Raw genomic sequence first — 20,423 nt, 5'->3', positions numbered from 1 at the left:
AAATACACAAAACAACAGCTAAAACACAAAATGATGATAAAAACACACAAAACAAAACACAAAAACAACAATAATACACAAACTAACTGAAAACAAACGTGACGTAAAAAACACACAGTCACAAAAAACTGAGCTAAAAATGAACACAACATCAAAAACACAGAAAACAAGTAGAAAGACACAAAAACAAACAGAAGTGACTCTAAAGAGACAGTGTAGTTCAAATTGTGTGTGTGTGTGTGTGTGTGTGTGTGTGTGTGTGTGTGTAGATGAACCAGTACGAGCTGGTGATAAAGCTTCACCTGTCAAACAAACAGGTGATTAATGAAATCATTAAAACGTGTTAATTAAAACTCTGTCACAGAAGCGATGTGATGTAATCAGCTGAAAACGAGCAGATCGTAGCGACATCGCAGCGACTGTTATTCCTGCTCCGAAGGTCATAAAACAACATGATCGCCACTTTGTGTGAAACAGCCTTCAAATGGGACGGTGATTTCCTGCTTTCAGCTGATTAAACTCACAGGAATCATTCACAGAGTTGAAGTTCTGCACCAGTGATTAACTCCCAGAATGCACTGGGACCGATAACTCACAGCACCACTCACTCACTCATTTCTGAAGACTCAAACAATTCTTTTATACGACCCAGGTAGCGGTTCGTGAACCATTCAGAACGAGACTTAAAAGAACAAATTACATTATTTTGTGTAATCCTATTTAAATGAGCATAGGGCAGGATGTACAGTATAAATCAGACTCCATAGTGACACCACGGTGCTTAGTGTAACTGCAGTCATCAGCCAAGCAGCCGCAGGGGCATCAACTGTTTAGGACTGGAGCACAGCTGATTAGTTACTGTAACTGGAGGATGGATACCCCACCGAACCCTGACGGGGCCCGACGACCCCTGATGGGTCGGGTTCGGAAAGATATTTAGAACGTGTTGGGTCACATGGTGTGGTTAGCGTGCAGCGTTCTTCATTTCCTGCGGCAGCTGAATAATGTAGCTTTAACTGTAACAGTGAGAACAGGATCCAGTGGAGCAGAGGAATAACTACATACTATCATTATCTTTCATACATGGGTTATGGAATTAGATACCATGGGTCTCTTACCCTTGCGCTGATTTGATGTTGACATTAACAGTTTGTTAATAAAGTTGGTGTTGACCACTAAAATAAAAATAAATAAGTAAAATGAGGTTTTCACTGTTGGGTCAGACTCGGCCCAATCGTCACTCCAACTGTGACACGGTTATTTTATTTACTCTACGTTCATGTGACTGTTTACTGTAAGACCTGTGCACATGCCTCTGCGTACATCTGAGGAACCAAACAGTAGTTTATTCCACCGTGCTTGTCTTCTTTCAGTCTTCAAGCCATCTTCTTCTCATTCTTCTTTATTTACGGTAGTGGGCCGCCTCCCCAAGCTGTCGAGAACGTGCACCAGCATCATTTGACTTCACGTCTAGAGAACTACGTGGGAAATCGCCATCTGTTCAAGGCCAACGGGAGAAATGTGTGTGGGCTCATTCTCTCTGGTATTGAACGCGTCATCAACCATTAACATTAAAAGACTTAAAATTAATGTTTATTTTGTCACAAATCCTGCCCTATGTTCCTTTAATTCATTTCTGGGTGTTTTATTTTGAAAAATTCCTACTTTGGCTTTAATGCCTATCACTCCTGCGCTTGATGCTGTGCATTTTAAACGGGCTGGATCTGGATACTCGCAGTTGCGTAAGGTGAGCAAGGCACCGCAGCAGCATTCACACACACACGCACACACACACACACACGCACTCTCACTCAGGCCACGTTTTTTGGAACTCTTTGAAGAGCGAGATCAAAATATTAAGTTTGAAAATGCCAGTTTCCAAGAAGAGATGTTATGATTCCAGATTTTCTTGGTGTGATTATTGTCAGAGAATTAATTCCGATATCATGATTATTTTTGCATTATCTAATTTCACACTACCATGAATAGGTAAAATCACATGAACACTCCTTATAGGTCTTGAATTTATTTCCATCTTTCAATGCTTTAGTAACAAAATATTATATCAACAATGTAAAAAAAACAAAAAACAAGCAGTACAGTACTGTTTTTTTAGGAAACGTTACACTGCTGGATAGATGCGTCCCAGATGCAAAATCTTTCCTGTGCGGCGGTGCGGTCCGGTCTGCCCGTCAAGAGCCTTGGCCGTGCGAGCGAGCTCCGAATTTTTTGTCATATTCGCACATTCGCTCGAGTTGAAAATATTGAACTCCTGCGACTGTTTCGCATGACGAAAGCCAATCAGAGTCTTTGTTGACGATGACGTCAGGCCGTCAACACGGACGCCGGTCTATTCACCAATTCAACCATGGAGTAGAAGCTGTGTGTGACCACCTGGAGCTGTATGACACGCCCTTTATAACCAGGACCAGACTAGGAAGGATTAGGTGTGGAGGAGAATCAGTGAGGAGGTGGTAGTAGCAGGTAAAAGTTCTCTCTGTAGCACTGAGCTAGCATAGCATTCGCCGCTAATCACACCGGCTTTTTTCACTGGTGGTTTATGTTTGTGAGAGGAGAAAAAGGAGAGCAGCTCCTCTCTTCAGCAGGCAGTGAAATTCACCGAGATAGATGTGTCGCTGGTGGGCGGGGCTTCGCATAAGAAGCAAATGGGGACATTTTTTGATCCTGCAAAACCTGCGGAACGTTTCATGCGGCAGACGCATCCGGTGACGCAGAAGACGCATCCGGTGACGCAGAAGACGCATCCGGTGTGAACGCAGCATAAGAGGCCATAACGTGGACTTCAGGGGGAGGGGCTAATCGCACCTCTGTGTGACGCAAATCTGGTCAAAACTCTATAAATAGCACCCCTTTAATGATTCTAATGACTCAACTGAACCAGATCAATTTAATAAGTAACTCAATTAATTTTATGGATCCAAATGATCCACATTCACCTTAAAATAGACTCTTCCCCAGCCTATCCATTACCTACCCTGACTCCCTCTCCCCTGTTGCCTTCCCGCTCTCCTAGGTGTAACAATGTCGGATCCAAGTTGATCTGATTCACACAGTTCTTTCACTCCCTCCTTCCCTTTGGCTCCACCCACTCTTCCCTCATGGTGAGACAATGATCGTCCCTGTGAATTCCCCAGTGAGCAGATCTATGTTAGATATGATGAAAACAGCTGACAGAACCATCTCTCATTGTGTCCCAGTGAAGAGTCGTTCTGATGAATCCCTGCTGACTCAGCATGATAATCATCTCTGTGTCGTGTGGATAAAGACTCGATGTTTGTCAATGATGAAAACCTTGGTGTGGACAGAGTTCAGGATGACTTTGTCTGAGATTCACCGTTCATCCATGGCAGCGTTTTTAAAGCAGCGGTTGGTTCAGTACCTCCCACTGAGTAGAAACATCTCAGCTTTGTGTATAGAAACCTCTCCTAATCCTCTAAAGCCTCGTGTCTTATGGCTCTGGGTGAAGATACAGCTGCTCTCAAATTAGCCAAAAAACTCTTTGCCGCCAACACATTAAGGACTCTCGTGGAGTTTTTTTTGGGGGGGTTTGGTTAAGCAGAACCAGACAATGAAGGACTCTGAGGTCACGTTTCGTAGCGTCTGTTTGTTGGTAAATTACAGCCACGCTCGGTGGAGGAAGCGTCACCTCAGTGAGTCACAAACTGACTCATTATATATGTGTGACTCTTTTCACCGAGCTGCTAAAAGTCAAAGTCACTCTGACTCCTCAGGAAGGAAAGTAATTGTTGGTTCTTTCAAATGTCGTGACTTCTCTTCATAGATCTGAGTTCATCTCAGTCACTCACTGAGTTCCTATGGTTCATTTGAGTTTTTTTTTAAATCACCAAATGGTGGAAAAGGTGTTGAAATGAGATTTTAAAAACCACAATTTTAAAAGTTGCAAATTAGAGTGGCCAAAAACAAACTGAAAAAGTGGTAAAAAGGAAATTTGGATGTAAAAGTGTCAGAAATGGGAGTAATGTAACAAAAATGCATTAAAAAGAGCAAAAATGACAAGAAAAAGTGATGAAAATAGGTTAATATATGGTGAGTTTGGTGAAGTTGCAGAAAAAGGTTAAAAATAAGCAAAAATGGGCTCAAATTGTTCAAAAAAATATAAATTTCTAGATCTTAAAAGGCATCTGGCGACCCCCTCCCAGGGTCTTGTGACCCAAAATGGGGTCCTGACCCCAAGGTTGAGAACACCTGCCCTGATTAATACCCTCATAATGTGCCTGAATTGTTTGACCAGGATCTTGAACCCAGATCTTTTGAATAACGAGTCCCAATAATCTGATTTTTAACTGAGTTACTACAAATATCTACACACGCCTGCTCCTCCTTACTGCTCCATGTCTGCGTATCACTCATTTTATTGTTTTAACAGATCTCTGTCCATTCGTTTCTTCCCGAGTGCGTTTAACTCCAGTGAAAGAGCCAAAGGGTGACGGGTTAAGGCTATGCTATTAATTAAAAACCACATCAGAAATAAACTAAAGAGGCCATTGATTGAACGATAAATCTTTCTCCGTCTCCTCCTTTATGCCTCTGAGATCAGAACACCACATGGTTCATTAAGGCCAGAGCTGAACTGGATCGAGGAAGAATTGTTGGGTTTAATGAGGAGATGTTGGTGTTGAGGAGCAATCTGGACTTCTGGGCAAACGAAGGTATTAGCAGCGCTCGCCTGATAAATGTAGTGAACAAACTTTCTTTGAGAGGGCATCATTTTCCCAGCAGCAGGATTTAAAGACTTGGAATGGAGCTGTGCAGATAAAAGTTGGAGTACTGCGGCGCTCATGCATTAGATATTTTCCCTTTGAAGATGTTTCCGGGTTAAAGTAAGTTTTTAAAGAGAACTGTTGGGGGTGGGGGGGGGGGTGATTCCTGCTGGTGATTAAGTGCTTTAACTCTGTTCTGTTTGATGTGTGAACGTTGCAACACGTGTCGAATGTCCGTAATAATTCCTGACCACGTGCACAACCATCAGTTTTCACATGCCAACAGTTAAAAGCAAAGAGTGTAAAAATATGACTTGTTTAATCTTTGAAGATGCTCAAAAATCCAGGGATCGCTTCCAGCTTCCAAAGTAAATTTGTTATTCCAGGTGAAATTACATGAATTTTGGGGGAGAAAGAACCTAAATAGCAGTTAATCTGTTAGTGTATCAGTTCAACTGGTGATCGTCATAACTGGTGACACATCTGAAACAGTGGGGCTTTAATGCTGTGTGTCAGTATTTACATTACAGGACAGCTGTACATTTCTTCTGCCAAAGTGACTTCCCAACACATTTCTAGTATTTTCAACTGTAATTCACCGAAAATTCGGCCACCAAAAACTTTGGCCAAAAAAGGCCCGAAAGTACATTTTTGATTAAATTTAACCAAAACAACAGGACAGAAACAGGATCGTGCAGTTTCTGGATACGGAGCGGGCATTTTTCAACACATCTGAGCCCTAAAGCCTCTTCTAAGCAGAGGTTGAGACGGAGCAAAAACAATGTAATTCATCTTTCTGTGTCACGTTGATGCTGTAGCTACGTGTAGCTTCTGCTTCCACTCCTGACACGCTTCCAAAGAATCCAAACTACTTTTCAGATCCTCTGAACTTTATTTATTTATTTTCTTTGAAGAAATACTATTTATATAATTTATAATTTATATAATTGCAATGCTTTAATTTTAGTGTGGTTACTATACAGTATGTATACCCATAAATGCAATGGTCCTAAAAATTGGCATGATCATTTCTTTCTGTGTTTCGGATTTCCCCCTTGATTTTCGGTTTCAGCCAAAAATTTTTATTTCACCGCATCCTTAGTTTTCACTCAATGTTATTCCTGGGAATACTGGGAACAAACCAATTACTAGCTGCATTTCTATTACCCCCCGAGAAGTGCAAAATCTAAACAGCGCAACAAAGAAAATTGGTAATGGAAACACCCAAATTTTAAAAAAAAAATACTGAAATATCACAAAAAATGTATTTACGCTTTCATGAGGAGGAATTTCAGACGTTTCAATATTGAAATGTGTCGCAAAAGCGCTAGGGAAACACTTTTTCCGCAAATACACGTCACAGGAGGTGACGTACCTGATCACATGACCACTTCTCTCTGAGTAAACATAGCGTGGTACGTGTAGACAGAAGCGGAGACCCAGACATTTCTTAGCATTAGACTTAAAATATTATTAGTGCCACATTGGGCATGAAACACCAAATGCATACACAACAGTAATACACAAATTTACTCAGAAAAACATACAAAATTACAAAAATGACAACAAAAGTACACAAAAAGACAAGAAAAACAAGCAAAATGACTACTGAAATACAGAAATTATTCCTAAAAATGCAAAATGGCAGCACAAATACACAATATGACTCCAAAAAACATATTTTACAGGAAAAATACACAAAAGAACTACAGAAATGCACAACATGCCTCATAAAGAGAAACATACACAGAATGACAAAAAAACAAAACACAAAATTACTACAAGAACTCTTTTTTCTTCCCGGCGTTAACCCTCAGATTGGTGATTATTCTAAGTGCTGACATGAATGTTGAAAACGTGGCCTTTCGATCAAACAAACACATTTTTGTGGCCCCGCTGTCCTACACATTAAAACTCAAGGCTTACAGAACAGTAAATTATCATTAAATATGCACTTCCATAAATAATCTTTTCAATTAAATCCAGTTATTTGGTCTCTTTTAATCTCTTTCCACCTGTGTGACAATTTCATCAAAACACAGTATCTTCAATGATTCTGTCACTTGTGAGTAAAATTACCATAATGATACAATATTGGCTGTAAAGAGCAACCATTAGCGTTCAGAAACTAGTAGAATGGCTCCAATAGAGCAAATATTAGCAGGAATACGTTGTTTTAAATAAACGTGTTCCTGGGATGCGTTCAAAGAAACCCGGACAATTTCATTAGTTTGTAAAATGTGCCCTGACAAGGTGTGAAAAAAGGACACATATGGTCACCCCACTATCCAGGCCTGTGTGACCCTCCGAGGGACAGAAAGAGCTCTGATGTGACACCATCCATGGTTCTGAGGGTCACACGTTCACCCTCACGACGTAATTAATTTGTAACAATGTCACGTTCTCCTCTTGTTCCCGACTAAAACAAACGAGCTCGGCCACATTCGGAGTCCTGCGCTGTCAACATGGCTTCCTGCGAGCGCTGATGAATAAAACCAAGCTGGGATAATGAATAATTTATCACGGTGTATTAATTTCATGCTCTGCTAACATCCTGGACAGAAGGAGAGCATGAAAGGTCCTGCAGGGACTTTCCTCTGAAGAGTGCCACTGTTTCTGCTCCGTCATTAATTATCCTGTTTATTGAACGCTTGGTTAATGAGGACTAACTAATCCTGACTAATTTTACACCCAGAGTACCCAAAAACATTTAGTTTCTATAGTGGCACATGTTGATATGTATGTTCCATAAAACATACAAGGAATCCAATTGTCTCTGTTAGCACCATGTGGGTCAGTCTAATTCCTGATAAACTTAATGTCAACTATGTGTGAGTCAGTCTAATTCCTGAGTTTTTATATCTAAGTTCAGTCCCATTTGAGGAGAAACAACTATTTCTACCATAAGCTGCTAAACAAGCACTGCCATTGGACACGTTCACAACCACAGTGACAGGTTAGTCTCATTAAAAGAATCAGGTGTGCACACTCACGAGTGGGAGTGGCTTCCACCTGGTCCCTCCCTCTGCTTAGCAGGAGGGAGGGAGGGGCTCGCAGGCACTTGTGGCTCAGTCTAATTCCTGGTTCATTGTGGGAATGCAAAACCATTCCCACTTTTAATTTCCAATTTCTTTATTATTGTGGGAATGCAAAGCATAAGATCCAAATAATTACATTTCTTATGACCATACTTTGACCCGTTGCTACTCTGTCAATTCTTAATTGATTTACACTATTCAAGTATGAAAACGTTACAGTGCTGCTATGTATATACTTTTACTTTTAAAGTAATATCAGGTTTTATGCTTTTACTATAAACTGCTGCATCACCGTCAATATGTAACTCAGACACAATTTTTGCACTAAAATGTTGTGCATTTTCGAATTGACAAATCTATCTGCGTTGTACAGGTTTCACTCTGACAAATCTTAACTTATTTACACCATTCAAAGATCAAAATGTTCTGCTGCCTAGTGACAATGATAATAATGAATTTGTTAAATTCTAACTGTCTTACTTTTAATGTGATTTAAGGTTTTTCTTTTGTCAGCCTTAGAGCGCTTGATTAGGCCTGCTAGAGTGTGACAGCTGCTGCTCATGAACTTTGAGAAAAACTGCTGTTAAAGCTTTAATCTGGCAGCTACAGTCACAAATTGTATCTTAAAATGTTGCTCCAATCTTCCTTTTCTCATAATTATACTTTTTGTGAGAATATTTAACATTAATCCCCTACTTTGCTTCCACAAGTTTTACCCTGAGATTTAGCTTTAGCTCAGTGTGATCAGAGCCTCCTTCTACCTTCCTTTGAGCAATCATCAAGTGGAACCTAGTTCAATTCCCTGCACAATTTCTCTAACTTTAAATGTAAACAAATGTCTAGTAATTGCTCAATGGGTAAAAGTAATGCTGTTCATTCTGCTCACAAATATCTAAGCTTTTAGTAATGTGTACAAACTTGTGTTCATTGACAATAAACACATACAGCCAAAAGAGTTGGCAATTCTTTTTTTTATTGCCATAGCAACGCAAATTCTTTTAGTCCAAAGTGCTCCTCTTAAATCAATGGCTTTGTGAACTATAAACAATAACATTGGACCTATGAATCAAATAAGCTAATGCTAGCTCCACTAACAGGATGAGGATTCCTAAAAATGGCGTCGTCCTGTGTTTCCTTCTTTGTTTTGAGGGATGTGTGTATTCAGGACGACACACGGCGCCGATGCTACATACTGACCTTTAAAAAACACACGATGAAGCATCTCAACGTTAATGTTTCTCTACACGGTGTCGACTTTAAACTGGAAACTACAAACCATGTCTCATCACTGGAGACTAATTAACTGATGGCTCAGATAACCGTTAGCACAGCTGCTAATTATTTAAAATCAGGGACCTGTCACTCATGTTATGGCTACATTACCAACTTATTATTGGACATAGAGAAGTTTCGTTTGACCAAATACTGGGATAATAATGTTCGATCACATTTGGGTTTGTTTTAAAGGAGGAATTTTGGTCCTAGATGAAAAAAAAAAGGGCTTAGTCCATAAGTTTATTCATGAGAAACCAGGGAATAAACTCTAACACTAATAATCTAATTTCTAAGAAGGCTCCAGAAATAACGGGCAGATAACTTCTAACTTCTAAATCAGGCCAATAAAAACACAAGCGTGTTTGAAAGAAATACGAAACGACCACTGCACAGACGGGAAGAAAAGACCTGAAATATTTGGATGTTTCCATTTAAACAACTGCATCTAAATGTTAATGTTCTATTCTTTATATGTCTGTAATAAGGATGCACCAATCGATCACTACCTATTTCCCTCATTTTGGGGGATCAGCAATCGGCCAATACTTGCATATGAAACCGATATTTTCTACCTCTGCAAAGGTCTTAAAGTCAGCCACTGTCCCCTTCTGCTGTTAGATGATTGACAGGCCCCGCCCACCAGGTCATGTGTGCATGCCTCAGGTTAACAACAACAGTCACCCAGAGCACGGTCAACCTAGCATGTCGACAGTTTGTCAGTATTACACAAAAAAAGAGAGCAAAGGATCGCAATTTGTAATTTGTGTCATGTAGAAATAAGTCTTGGTTAAAACGTTACCTCAACCACCATTCAAGAAACCACCACACCGCTGAGTATGCAGCGTTTTAAGCTAGCAATCAAGCTAATGCTAAAGCTACGTTGACTTTTGAAAATGTTACACATGAAGCACTTTATCTTATTTTTTGGAGAATGTTTGACTTTTAGGAGATTTTGTCCTTTAAGCTGTTGCAAGTTATTTTTAGATATTTTAGCTATTTTTACATTTAAATATCTACAAAGCTGCTGCATTTGGACATTTTTTGTTTCTGAACTACAAAGAAACCTAAAATTCAGGACAATTTATTGGTGGTTTACAGTTTTGTTAGTTTGTCCTGTAGATTATTAATTTATCATCCACATAAACATTGTGATTTTTGTTATTTGTAAAACCAAAATACTGCTGTGTATTTTTTCTAGTTTTTGAAAAATGAAAGACTAAAGGAAGTGATATAATTCAGATAGCCAAAATGGGAATCAGCAGGTCAGGCTGCCTGTAGATCAGTGATTGGCCAGATCGATGCACCCATGGTCTGTAACAAAGAACAGGAGTGGATCTATTCTTCATATATCTGTAACCAGGAACAGTCACATGGTGTTTCAAAGATTGTATATCTATAAACAGTGTTGCTCGCTTCTCTTTCCTCTAGTTTCTGATATAAATCTGATCTGTCGTTGGTGGAATCGATTCCCAGTCGTGGTCGTACCTGGAAGAAGAAAAGGTCACGACACAAAAAACGTCAATTCTTCACTAAGGCATGAAAGAGTTCAGAGAAACGTCACCACACTCGCAGCGCTGCTCCCTCTGTTAGTTTCAATATTACATTTCTGCTGATGAATAATGAAAAAAAAAAAAGGATGTTTGGGGGGATTTATTTGTTTAATAAAGCACAAAGATGGCAATAAAGTCAATGTGTGCATCCATTTATCATGAAATTACAGCTGGTTTCCCATTAACATGCTGCTGGCAGAAAGCCTCGCCGTTACTGTAATTAAACAGACTCCAATAAAGCACACACACACACACACACACACACACGTTTCACAACATGTGTTTAATGGGACATTAAAAGTGTAATTTAACAAAATTAGGCACCAAAAAAAAAAGTAGTGACAAAAGAAAAATGTTTTTCGTAAAAGCGATGAGAGCGACGACACAAACTGATCCAACTCGTAAACAACCATCAGTGACTACGGACTTTTTTACCATAACAACTCGGAATGAGGAGACTTGAGTTTAAACATGTGATCCAAGCCCCGCCCCCTCAGCTTCACGCACAAACTAACAGGAAGTTTTCAAATTACAAGATCATTTAATGTAATTTCATCAAATGACCCATGCATTTCAATTACCAAGGGTTCCATTTTCGTTCGTCCTAATTTTTCTTCCATTTTCATCTTCTAATATATCAGGAACTCCATCACATAGAAAGGTAAATATGGTATATTAATAAGCTCCACCTACTCTCTCAGAATATAGACAAAGATCTGCTATACATCCTATCTGGTGGACATGTCAGTGTGTGTTTGGGTCTGGAACATGTTTGGGTCTTCAGTAAACTACATAGCATATGTCTCAGCTCCCTGTAATGTGATCAGCTTAGAGCTATGAACATAGACTGTTCACATCACTAATCATTAGGCACATATATGCATTGGTTCTTGGGTCACACGCTTTGGAAATATGAAAATATACTTTTTTAAAACTATTTTAATTGGCCAATAACTGCATGTGGGAATGTAAGAAAAAAATCATTTAGATTTACAGTGTGCCTATTGAATAATCACAGAACACTTTTAGAATTGTTTGAGACCAAAGTGCGTGGGATGTCCTAAAAATGTGTTGAAATTACATTAAATTCAATTCAACTTTATTTGTTTAGCGCAAATTACAACAAAGTCATCGCAATGCACTTATCAAAATATAAAATTCATAATAAGAAAGAAAAAAACCCAACAAGATCCACATGAACAAGCATTTAGCGACAGTGAGAAGAAACAACTTCCTTTTATCAGGAATAAATCTCCGTTAGAACCAGGTTCAGAGGTGGCAGCCATCTGCGTGGACTGGTTGGGGTTAGTGGACAGAAGGACCAACAGAACAGGATAGAGAGATAGAACATCAGAGTGTCCAGGACTAGTTGAGTCGTGAACCACAGATCAGGAAGTGACATCATCAACTTCACGACACCTGAAACAGAGCAGAGAGAGAAGGACGAGGAGAAGACACTGACTGCAGAAAAACATGATACATTATTATCAAGTCAGCCTGTGTTGGCCTTGGGCCTCACTCCCAGTGCCTAGTCAGCACTTATTATAAAGACAATGAATCTCTTCCCATTTATTGGTAAGCTAACAGCGACTCCAAGGTCTGTAAATGCGACCGTTCACAGACGAGCCCATGTCCGCTTTAGCGATTAGGTTATGTTATGATTTCAGTGGAATGACTTTCTATGTATTTAATTGGAAAATAGATTATTTAAAAAAAATTCTAATCCATTTTTCATACGCTTTGTGTGTTTGTACTTAGCACTTGTACACAAATCGCACAACTTTGCAAACTCACACATGGTAATCCCAGTTGGTGATTTTCTTTCTATGAATACGAATCTGTACGTATTATTTTAATGTATCTATTTTGAATTTATAAACTTTGGTACAATTGGTTTAATCTAATTTAAATTCAACCCCAGAAGTATCCTAGATACCACAGCACACCTCCACAGGACCCAACAGGTCAGAGCTGTGCAAACAGAAAAAGAAAACTGAAGAATTGTCTTGGCTGAAGGTCGGCGCCTTAAAGGCCGAGCCCACAATCAGCTCTCATTAATCTGTGCGAGGGAAGGACACTTGTGGGCGTTCCATGACTTATTGATAGCAATAAGAAATCAATCATTGTAAATCTGAAATTAGTGCTGTCCTCTGGAGTTCAACGGGCGGCCGTTACCACGCTCAAATGACAGCGATGTCTCGGGGACGTCGTCCAATTACATTAATGTGTCCAACAGCCTGGACGAGGAATGATAAGCAGCCCCTCGTCCACCTCTCCATCCGACCCATCCATCAGCATGAATGTGACGTTCAGCTGGACCGTGACATTTAACTCATGCTTTCAAAGTAAAACATTTAACTCATGGTTTCACAGTAAAGCATTTATTTCAAAGTACAACATTTACGGCAAGTCATGTTTTCAAAGTAAAACATTTAACTTGTGCTTCCACAGTAAAACATTTAACTCATTCTTTCACAGTAAAACATTTAACTCATTCTTTCACAGTAAAACATTTAACTCATTCTTTCACAGTAAAACATTTAACTCATTCTTTCACAGTAAAACATTTAACTCATTCTTTCACAGTAAAACATTTAACTCATTCTTTCACAGTAAAACATTTAACTCATTCTTTCAGAGAACAATTAAAACTTGTGATTTTAAAGCAAAACATTTAAATTGTGGTTTCAAAGTGAAACATTTATAGTAAGTCATGTTTTCAAAGTAAAATATTTAACTCATGTTTTCACAGAAAAATATTTAAATCGTGGTTTTACAGTAAAATGTTTAACTTGTGATTCCAAAGTAAAACATTTATTCCATGGTTTCAAAGTAAAACATTTAGGTCATGCTTTCACAGTAAAATATTTACGGTAAGTCATGGTTTCACGGTCAAATATTAAACTTGTCATTTTACTAAAGGTTCAACAATGTTTGTTTTCTAGTGATTCAAAGCAGCTGTGTTTGTATTAACTAGTACTCTGAGTACTCTGAGTACTATAGTACTCTGAGTACTACTAGTACTAGTTAAGTTTCCTGTGTACTGGTAACAAACCTTGAGCAGAACGTGTCTGCAGTCTCTCATTTTTCCGCAGTGAAGGAAACCCGATTAGCGCTGACACGGCGTCCCAGTGTTGTAATGACACAATATGGATTTTCCTCAAAATGAGTCGCTCTAAATCAGCCCCTATCGATGGAGTCGTGTCCTAACTACGGGAATTATTCCCACATCAGCGAGAAGCAGCCAGGACGGACACGGATGACTGCCCCAGTCTGACAGTGTGTGTGTGTGTGTGTGTGTCTTTCAGTGTTAAGTGTTTCTATTCTAGTGAGTCATTAGCAGTAAGAAAAGCAGTGTGTTTACACTCTGTTTAGTCTGTTACACGCACAACAAACACTGTACACACTGCATGTAATCACACAACAACATACACGATGTTAACAGTGTGTTTACAGTGTGTGTTTACCATGTGTGTAATACATTTGCAATGTGTGGCTGTGTTGTAAATGTCACACTAATGTTCCACACACCACACCATATACTGTCTACTATATACTATTAGTATGATGATGAGCATTCCCACTGAAGTATATTTCCAAGTTTCCAAAGATTAATTTGAATCTCATCCCATTCAATGTTTATTATTAAAAAAATAAACAAAAGTAAACATTTTTGTTTTTGCTTCATATTTCATGACTTTTACAAATTTGATGGGACCAACATCAATGGTTCACTGTGTGAGAGTCATGAATGTGCACCCCAATATATATAATAATGTATTATAAAAGATTTGGATGAAAGATTTATAAATCATTTCTAATTTAAAGGTGCTACAAAACAGGTCAAGATTTCATTATCAAGGGTTTATTTATGTATTCAATAAATAAATAAATAAATAAATAAAGTGTCTGACACCAAAACTTGGTCCACAATTTTCTGACAATAATTTTCTGGAGGCAAATATTCCTGGGGTCAGATTGACCCCAAGGGGAAAATGTGTTGGTAATATTTGAGGGTTAAGTATCTGTCACTTATTGCTTAGATATTGTTGATTCCATACTTTACGTCTAATCCATAACAGGAAGTGCACATTGATGTTGAAATTCGGCCCCTGAACTAAAATAAGTTTGACACCCCTGATCTAGAAAGAGGACAATCATACTCTACTACAAGTGGCCGCACATGATGATGATGATGGTCCTTCTTCTTCTGTTCAAATTCAGTTTGAAAAGTGTGGAACTAAACTAGTGTGTATACCAGTGACGTGCTGTGACCACTAGGGCTGGGTAGGCACGTTGCAAATGGAGACCACCAATGACAATTTCATATGTTTCTGCTGTCAAGTGTTAATTCAATTCAAATCAATTTTATTTGTATAAAGCAATTTACAACAAAGTCATCTCAATGCACTTATCAAAATATAAAATTCATAATAAGAAAAAAAAAATCCAACAAGATCCACATGAACAAGTATTTATCCATCTAACAAAATCAACATCATAAACACCATTAAAGAAACATAAACAATTATTAATATAGCCTCCATACTCTCCAACAACATATATCTCATGACAAGGCAGCGCATCTGTTGTTTGTGTTGGAAACAGAAACATGGAGAAAATGACAACAACAACAACTCAGAACATCCTCAGTGAGGAGCATCCACAAAGTCAATCCTTCCTTTTGTTCCATTCACTGTAGAAAATACCAACAATGTTCTGACCTTACCTTTGCTGAAGGTCTGGTAGCTCAGGTGTTGGTCTCCATCTTTTAAAAGCTGTCGTTTTTCCTCAAAAAAAAGTTTCTTTATCGTCTCTAGCGCTGTCATCCTGACTGTAGTGTTATCCCGCCCACTAGTTAGAGAACGTAGCAGCAGCGGTCACGTGGAATCTATTCACTAATGTACTGTGAACTTAAGTATAGCATCTAGCATAGCGCGGTTACGTCCAAAGGCAGCTCTCTACGCTGCCTTTGGACGTAAATGGTTGTCATCTTGGGGAACTGACACGTAAAAACACGCAGTGGGAACAGAGGCAGAGGAGCAGCGTGCCTTTGGGAGGGGGCGTGGCCTCCCTCTGCCTTACAGCGGATTGAGACTGTGCAGCTGTTCCAGGAAATAGCGCTGTTTAGTAATTTGGCCTATGAAACACACAAAATGCGGACACTTTCAAACATGTAGGTACTGTAGGCTATTGGAAATGGAAAAATAAATAATTAATAATTATATTATAATTAAAACAAATAATCAAAATATCAATTCACCCTTGGGTAGGCACTGCCTACCTTGCCTACCCTGACGGCACGTCACTGGTGTATACAACAAAGGTTTGATCCTGCGTCTGATTGGATGAGACCTCGGCAGATCCTTTTTTGTGTTCTTTCTGTCTTTTAAAGGTCATCTTAAAGGTCATTATTGTCTCTATTTTAAACATATTACAACCATTTACAATCAAATTTAAGCTATTCACCTTTTCCTTAATTTAATCTAATTTGTCAAACATTGTGTATCGTACATTGGTATATATTTATCTCTTTTTAACTTATATTATGTTGCTTTTTGTGCTTAGATTTCTTTTAATTAAAAATGTATTCCTCTCCACTTCAATCCTATGGTTTAATAATCTGCATTTTGGGGGGAATTCCACTTGTGCGTGTGTCTCATAATTGTAGCGTTTAGCGAGTTTCATATTGTTGTGCAGCTTTAATGTGTGTGTGATGTTACTCCTGAGCCATATTTCACCAATTGTTGGTCACATTTGGGCTGTTGTGCGTCTCATAACCACCGCTGTGCTGCTCTTGGCGGTCATTCAGTGTCGGTTTGGTCTGGTTTATGTTTCTCTGTTTAACGTGAGTGAGTGTGTGTGTGTGTGTGTGTGTGTGTGTGTGTGTGTGGGGCGTAAAGCAGATCACGGTCCTGAATTATACATGATTTAATTAAACTGATCTGGGAGTTGATTCTCAGAGCACAAAGGAAATGAGATTCCCGACACGAGACGCACGCTGCGTCTTTTCACGCAGAGATTAGCATTAGTATTGTGTTGCTTCTTTCTTTGGCCGCTGACGATAATAGCTGTGATTCCCCCCGTCATTAAATAATGAGCAGTGAGTGGAGGAGAAATGTGCTGAACCTGGAGAAAATAAAAGTCCTGACTCAGTGATTCCTGTGGCTGATATATATATATATATATATATATATATATATATATATATATATACATATATATACATATATATATATATATATATATATAGATCTTCCACCAGGAACTACATGTGATCAGATTTACTTCGTCTCAGGCAGATGCCTTCAAGAAACTAAGAATATTTTTTTTTACCAATTTGAGACTATTTTTGCTTATTTTTACTCTTTTCACCAAACTAACCATATTTTAACTTATTTTCATCACTTTTTCTTGCCATATTTTTGCTCCTTTTAATGCATTGTTGCTACATTATTCTCATTTCTGACACTTCTACATCAAATTTTTATTCCTTTTCTGCACATTATTTTCACTTTTAAATACATTTTCAGCTCTTATAAACCCTTTCCACCACTTTTCCACCTAATCTTGCATATGTTGACCCATTATTGTCACTTTTTACCTCTTTTCACCATATTTCATATTGTACATTTAACCACATTCACCATTTGTCTTGCTCATTATTTGCCAGTTTACATCTGAATAATATCCACTGTTATCCAGAGTTAAGTATTATTAGCTCCGTAGTATATAATCATCTTAAAGATGTAAATCCTTGTTTAAATCAGAAATAAAATGGGTTGAATGTGACCAAAAATGGTGGAAAAGGTGGTGAAATGGGATTTTAAAAAGTCTAGAAATTGGTTAAAAGTTGCAAAAAACTGACAGAAAAAGTATTAAAAAGGGTTCAATGTGTCAACATTGGAACAATAAGTTTAAACTGGCAAATAATGGACATGACAAATATTGAATGTGGTTAAATTGGCCAAAAAAAGCATTAAATGTGGTGAAAAGAGGTTAAAAGTGACAATAATGGGTCAACGTGTGACATTTGGTGGAAAAGTGGTGGAAAGGGTTTATAAGTGCTGAACATGTCTGGAAAGTGGAAAAAATGTGCAGAAAAGGCATTAAAATGTGATGGAGAAGTGTCAGAAATGGGAATAATGTAGCAAAAATGCATTAAAAGGAGCAACAAAAAAAAAAGTTAGGGTTATGGTGAATGAAAAATAAAAAAGGTAAAAAATGGGCTTAAATTGTTGTGAAAATATTAGTTTTGTTAAGAAAAAAATTCTTGAAGGCATCTGGCGACCCCCACCCAGTGTAGGATGAAACAAGTGGGGTCCTAACCCAGAAGGTGAGAACCACTGATGTAGAACATCATGGTGGACCTCTAAGGATAAACCCTTAACACACATCTGCACCTCGGTTTCAAAATAAAAGACTTTTATAACTTTATTTATGGTGGAAAAACTGTTGATTATTATTTTTATAATGAATTAATTAATTTTATCTCACATATTCTTCATCTGTTGTCCTCTACAGTAGCTCATTACATTAAAAATAAAAACATTTACGGTTGTTTTTAGTTTCAGAGGCAGAAAATCAGAGGAAAGGTCAAATGAACTGATAATGTCTTGTATTTTCCACGCGTCCTCCTCCTCTTTCTGCAGCTGAAATCATTTACCTGCTGATGAGCTGACTCGACCTCTGCCTCGGCCTCAGTCGATGAATCCCGCAGCGCCGTTGTCTCGCTGACCTTCATTTCCTCGTTGTCGTCGGCCAGATGATCCGACTCCAGTTGGCGGCGGCGACACAATCGACGGGCGGACAATGGAGCGGAAAATGAGGCCGTTTCCCAGATTGCTATTTAGGATGCTGACATTTGTCACACAGCGATTGGATCAGCTATTAACAGGCTGCTTTGGTCTCGCACTCTACAACTGTTTAGTTTCCAAATGAGCCGACTCATCACCAGAGGACCAGACCAGTAAAACAACTCATCAATGGTTTAAGGACAATAACTCAAAGATGGTTACCATGAAAACAGTGCAAGGTGTGCGCAGCTATGTGCTAAGCTAACACAAACATGTGGGACTGGTTTTATGTGCTACACTAACACCAACATGTAGTACTTGTTGCTACATGCTAAGCGAAAACAAACTTAAGGGATTGGTTGCTACATGCTAAGCTAACACCAACACGTAGGACTGGTTTTATATGCTACGCTAACACCAATATGTAGTACTTGTTGCTACATGCTAAGCTAAAACAAACATAAGGGACTGGTTGCTATATGCTAAGCTAACACAAACATACGGGACTGGTTTGCTACAAGCTAAGCTAACACAAACATGCAGGACTGGTGGCTACATGCTAAGCCAACAGTAACATGTGGGACTGATTGTTATGCGCTGAGCTAACACCAACATGTGGTACTTGTTGCTACATGCTAAGCTAAAACAAACATAAGAGACTGGTTCCTACATGCTAAGCTAACACAAACATTCGGGACTGGTGGCTACATGCTAAGCTAACATTAACACGTGGGACTGGTTGTTATGTGCTGAGCTAACACCAACATGTAGTAATTGTTGCTACATGCTAAGCTAAAACAAACATACGAGACTGGTGGCTACATGCTAAGCTAACACAAACATGTGGGACTGGTCACTACATGCTAAACGAACACAAACATATGGGGCTGTCCGCTATTGTGCTAAGCTAACCCAAAATAAACTGATCTCTAAGTGCTAAGCTAACGCAATCATATGGGACTGATCACTACATGCTAAGCTAACCCAGACATGTTGGACTGGTTGCAACGTGCTAAGCTAACTCAAAAATTTTAAACTGATCACTATGTGCTAAGGCTTAGCACATAGTGATCAGTTTAAAATTTGGGTTAGCTTAGCAGCTAAGCTAACCCAAACATGGAACACAAAGATTAATCTTCAAGTTTCCTTCTCTTTCACTTAGAAAGATACACAACATGATACACAGCAGGACTACAACAACAAAAGCACACAAAAATACGCACAGTATTTGCAAATAGACTCTAAAATGCAAAAAACTGTTCCAAAAAACATCCAACACCCAACACACATACATTAGATGACAATGAAGCAAGATAAGAATATTCTAAAGTTGTTTCAAAAACACACAAAATGACAAAAATACTCAATAAAAACACTAGAAACACACAAAAGACAAACAAAATCCTATAGAAATGCCAAATGACATAAAAAATCCAAGAGTCCCAAAAGTTTCCTTATCCCTCACCTGGATAAATGCCATCAGACACACACACGCACACACCAAAGTGTGTTGTTATGGGTTGTTTTAAACACACTTTGTGTCGTGTCTATGTCGCTGATCAAACACGAGGTCGCTTCCTGCACTTGTCGAACAGCGACCCGACGCGTCTCCACCTGCTTGTGTTGGCGTTAATCATATTTGCTCTCCTCGGTGATTGTTCCAGATGGCGTCCATGATTGCATTGTTTGTCCTGCAGATGCTTGCTGGGCTGCTTTCGGAGCGTTGCCAGATACGATGGAGCAACTGTTAATGGAAAAATAATCACTTTCCTCTTCAACGTCCAAGTTGTGGCACCCCCCAGTCGCACAAACTGTTTTACTGTCGCTAACGGGACACGCACGGCCACATTAGCATAGCCTCACCAAATTTAAACTATCTGGAGTGTGAACGAAGCTCCACATGTGCATTATGCAGGACGTCTCATTATCCCGGATGGCGGGAAAAGCAGCTGGAGCGGCACCAGCAGGAGTTTCTCATTCAGGGATTAAGTTCTCACGGAGCTGCTCTCTCCGCTCTGTTTG

The 20,423-nt window shown here is 38.9% G+C and overlaps 1 long non-coding RNA gene across 1 annotated transcript; it reads right to left on the bottom strand.

The window, feature by feature from the left end:
• Nucleotides 1-3,911: 3,911 nt before the first annotated feature.
• On the bottom strand, nucleotides 3,912-17,636 carry LOC114471907 (uncharacterized). Its single transcript, XR_003675041.1, has 3 exons — nucleotides 17,474-17,636; nucleotides 17,159-17,160; nucleotides 3,912-3,946 (listed from the first exon to the last, which is right to left on the bottom strand). It is a non-coding gene; the product is annotated as an uncharacterized LOC114471907 (long non-coding RNA).
• Between the last annotated feature and the right edge of the window lie 2,787 nt (nucleotides 17,637-20,423).

This window comes from Gouania willdenowi, chromosome 1 (genome assembly GCF_900634775.1).
Source record: "Gouania willdenowi chromosome 1, fGouWil2.1, whole genome shotgun sequence".
NCBI lineage: Eukaryota > Metazoa > Chordata > Actinopteri > Blenniiformes > Gobiesocidae > Gouania > Gouania willdenowi.
This window is presented reverse-complemented; position numbering and strand designations above follow the sequence as displayed.